The 4,500-nt window shown below is 34.8% G+C and overlaps 1 long non-coding RNA gene across 1 annotated transcript; it reads left to right on the top strand.

Annotated features, from left to right (window-relative positions):
* The first annotated feature begins 248 nt into the window (after nt 1-248).
* LOC142166375 (uncharacterized) lies at nt 249-3,601 on the top strand. Its single transcript, XR_012696766.1, has 2 exons — nt 249-976; nt 3,298-3,601. It is a non-coding gene; the product is annotated as an uncharacterized LOC142166375 (long non-coding RNA).
* Nucleotides 3,602-4,500: the final 899 nt, after the last annotated feature.

Below are 4,500 nucleotides of genomic sequence, written 5' to 3' on the forward strand. Positions count from 1 at the left end.
TTTTTAAATAATAAAAAATATATAATAGTTTCATGTTAGTTTTTGCATGGGGTAGTATTTTTATCTTACTTTAAAATGAGTCAATTAAGGTGTTGGATCATAATTTTAAGAGTTTTAGAACCCAATTCTTGGCCCAATTCGGATTAGTCCATTAAGCCTAGGGACCCTTCTGGGATATTCTTTGGAACAAAAAAACAAATAAAGAGGACCCTAAGGACTTAACACAAAAGACCTAGGGATTAATGGGCAAAATACACAAAATACACCTAAACCTAGACTCTACCTATAAATTAATGCTTAAAAAAATCAAAAGAAAAAAATAACGCTAAAAGAGGAGATCTGAAGCGCCGTTTTTCAGAGGACCCCACCCATGTAGCTCGTCTCCTTCACACACACCCCTGACCAGCTGCAATTACCAAAAAAAAAATCACACCTTAAGCTCAGCCGTTTTTGATCATCATCAGCGACAAGAACATACACCATGAGCTTCTTCTTCATTGAAACGAAAAACCAACAGACCCCTCATTCCAAAACACACACACGAACAGAGAGGTGAGATTAAGAGCAACAGTGACATGCCGGCATCCCCATCTCTTCTGATTTTCTTCCTCACCGTCAGTGACACCCATAAACTTTAGCCCAGATCAGCCTGAAATCACCCCCAATCCAACCCAAAAGGAGCAACAAACTTTATGCTTCATCTCGCATTTTCTAGTCCGTTTACAACAACTTAGACGAAGCAACCATTTTCTATATTAGAGTCAAGGTTAAGATAATGTTTTGGTATAACATATTACAATCTCACATAAAATAAATGGAGAGTATTCAATTTTTGAGCGATTGAGGTGCCGGATTTGGATCGGATTTGCTGTAGCCCACCGTTCCAGTCGCGGTTCTCGTTAGATTTTTGTTGCTATTTTGTCGCTCAAATTTAGGAGCCAAGATCTGCGTAGCTGCTGATTTTATTGCTGTTGAGGTTCAACATCTCTCCCTTCTCCATAATATACTTGCTAATAGTGGCGATAAATACAAAATTGCTTTTGTGACTGTTTGTTCTCCTGTGAGTTTTTTTTGAATTTGGTGTTAATTGTAGAATCTATAGTGTGTTTGCTCATGAATATTCGTAGCTTTCCTTGATTCTAAGTATAAAGCAGAGTAATAAAACATCTATTTAGAATTTGTCTTATTGTTAAATTAGTTCATTCGTCGAATTCTCTTCTGTTTCGTAACGTTGTTTGAAGATGGTCTTTGATGAGATACGGCAAAAAGAGTTGAAGATTGTTTTTTTTTCATTCACTGTCCCTTCTATAAATAGGCTTAAGAACTTTGACAACATGATCTTCTTTTATTATCAAAGGAGCAGCTTCATAGATCTCCGTCCGTTGTAGAAAGGTTGCTAGGAATTGACTCAATTATTGTTCTTTTGAGCTGCTGTAGAGATTACTTCATCGCAATTACGGGTATGGTTCCCATGACGTAGTTGTGATACTTAATCTCTAATTAGTTTTGAATATAAATATTCGTAGTTCTTAGTTGAATGCTTTTCCTTTAATAAATTTGAGGTGTGCCATCTAATCACCTAGCCTATGGCCCTCGCAAAATTGCAAAAGCGTAGTTGCTTTAAGCAGGTCCTTTTAATAATTTACTTTCCTAAACTCGGGTGAGCATTTATGTGACCCAAATCCAAATCCCAACAACATTAAATAAAATGTGTCGTGGATCTCGGGTGCATTTATGTGACGTGGTTCAAGACGTATTTTAAATGACGTTGCAATCTTCCTTAAAAATTATTAAAAGCGATTAATTATTTAAAATTGTATCATAAGCTAAAACATGTATTAAAATCAGTAAATATGCCAAATATAAAAGTTGAGCGACCGTACTAGAACCACAAAACTTGGGAATGTCTAACACCTTCTCCCGGGTTAACAGAATTCCTTACCCGGATTTTTAGTTCGCGGATTGTTAAACAGAGTCAATCTTTTCCTCGATTCGGGATTGGAACCGGTTCCTTGGGACACCATAAATTATCCCAAGTGGCGACTCTGATTTTAAATAAAATAATCCCGTTTCGATTGTCACTTTAAGTTGGAAAAAACTCCCTTATATACACCCTTCCCCGGGAGGTGAAAAAAGGAGGTGTGACAGCTCTGGCGACTTTGCTGGGGATCGAACCCAGAATTTCTGGTTCAGGGTTCAGAATTCGAGCTTAGAATAATTGTTGTATTTGGCTATATTTATTATCCGATTTTATTACATGTTTGGGCCTAATGTGCTAAATGTTGATTTCACCGTTTTGATATTATCCTGAACTGTATTTAAATTGCTATGAAACCCTTCTTTTCTCATCTTCGAGGATGTGCTCGTTGGTCGAGACTCCTTATTCTGTTAGTGTCATATCTTAAAATAAGAAAGAGGCTCAGACAAGTTACTAAGCTGGATGTCCTTTTAGTTCTCGGTACGTAGCCCCCTCCTCGGCTCGAGTTGTCCGCTCGAGTATACAAGTCTAGAACAAATACCCAGGTCTTGAACCTAGAATAACTCAGCTTCATGCTGGATCCCTAGTAGGAACGCTTGTTTCATCATGTGCACTTGACTTAGTGGACTCAACACAGGGGTTGGGTCCGTCTGGGACAGGTATACCCCAAAAAAAAGACCATCCTAATGCATCTTATGTGCTACATGTTGCATTTATTCAAGGGTAAAAGGGTCATTTGGCGGACCAATGATAGCTGAGGGTAAATGAAAAAAAACAATGAAAAAAGAAAGAAGAAAAAAAAAAAGAGGGTGAAGTGTGAAGATAAAGCGAGTGGGGCCTTATGTTTTCTGTTACATTTTGTTAAGAGAAAAAAAAGAGAGCTTGGAAAATTCAAAAGATTTTTGTACTTTTTCATCATTTTTCAAAAATCAAAAATCAAAAAAGGGGAAAAAGAAAATAAAAAAAAAAGAGTTTACATGTTTCGTCATTTTTCAAAAAAAAAAAAAGAAGAGAGAAAAAAAAAATATTTTCTCTAAATTAGTTGTTGTTTTTATTTCTCGCCCGTATCCTATCTGCCCCAAACTACGCATACCTGATTCTCGTCTTTCGGGACATGATACGTAGGCAACCCACATAGGGTCCGATCTTCCTAGTAAATCTTAGGTCCTTGGCTTTGCGGGGTCATAGCCAAATTTTGTACTTCTAGCCACCTTTTGGCCAAATAAGCCATTTTACAAAAATAGCCTCAATCATGTCTTGCATGTTTCTTAGGGAATGTTATTGTCTCACATAGTGCTAGTTTAAGTTTTCTCATACAGGTGTGGATCTACTTACTGGAGTTTGAGCATGACAGATACCCCAGGATCACTGCATTCAGGAGCTGCTCGAGGAGCCATTTTATGTTTTTGAGTCAATTATTTTTGTTTTATTTTCTAGTCATGTATAGTAGTATTTAGTCTTTTAGGTGATGTAGAATTGTAATAGTCAGGTTAAGTTTGCCGAGTCTTTTTTTATTGTATTTCTTATTTTGTATGTGGAAATGTGTTACAAGTCGAAAATCCAGAAAAAAAAAGAGAAGAAATTTTGCGTTTTTGCTATAAGAAATAAAAAAAAATTCTCCTTTGAGATTGTTTTTCCTTTAGGCAATTAATATCTGGGACTTAAAATGAATTGTTTTTATATTTTCTCTACTATATTAGGACCAAATTCAAAAAAAAAAGAATTTTCTTTTAGTACTTCTTTAAAATCGTATTAATTCCAAAATCCAAAAGATTTTCTTTTGAGGTGTTTCTTGGGAAAATTAGTGAAAAATGAAAAAACATTAGAACTTTAGGATATTGTACATAGAAAACAAAATATACTTTATCATTTGTTTATCATTAGAAATTCTTCTTTAGACAATCAAAATTGAAATCCAAAAACATTTTGTTTTATCTTTTTCATTGCTTGTTTCGAAACCTTGCATCAGAATATCAAATGAAAATTCTAAATATTTTTCTGTGGTTCACTCTTTAGATTTTCTTCCTAAAAAAAAGGAATCAAAAAATATATTTCTCTTCTAGAGTTTTTCCTTAACAGAGTATTTTTTCAAAGAAAAGAAAAAAATCCGTTAAGCTTGAGTTTAAAATAAGTTATAGAACATTAAGTTTAGAAAATTCAAAAAAAAAAAAAGATTTGCTTCATTTATTTCTCTTTTCTCAGCAGAGTAGTCATTAAGGTAAAAAGAAAAGAAAAAGAAAAAAAAAACAGAGAACGTCAATTTGTTTCCTTTATTCCCGATCTGCCAGAACTACGCAAAGATCTGATTCATGCGGGGTCATGATACATCGGCAACCTACATAAGGTTCGATCGATTCATTTTTTTATTATTAAAAGGAAAAAAAGAAAAAAAAAAGAAAAAAAGGAAAAAGGGGAGGGGGGGGTGAAGTCATGGGATGTGAGAAATGAGAAGGAAAAAAAAGAGCGATAATTAGAAAGAAAAAGGGGAAGGAAAATGAGCGATCTAAGAATTGCTAGAAAAA

The sequence above is a fragment of the Nicotiana tabacum genome, chromosome 11, assembly GCF_000715075.1.
Source record: "Nicotiana tabacum cultivar K326 chromosome 11, ASM71507v2, whole genome shotgun sequence".
Lineage (NCBI taxonomy): Eukaryota > Viridiplantae > Streptophyta > Magnoliopsida > Solanales > Solanaceae > Nicotiana > Nicotiana tabacum.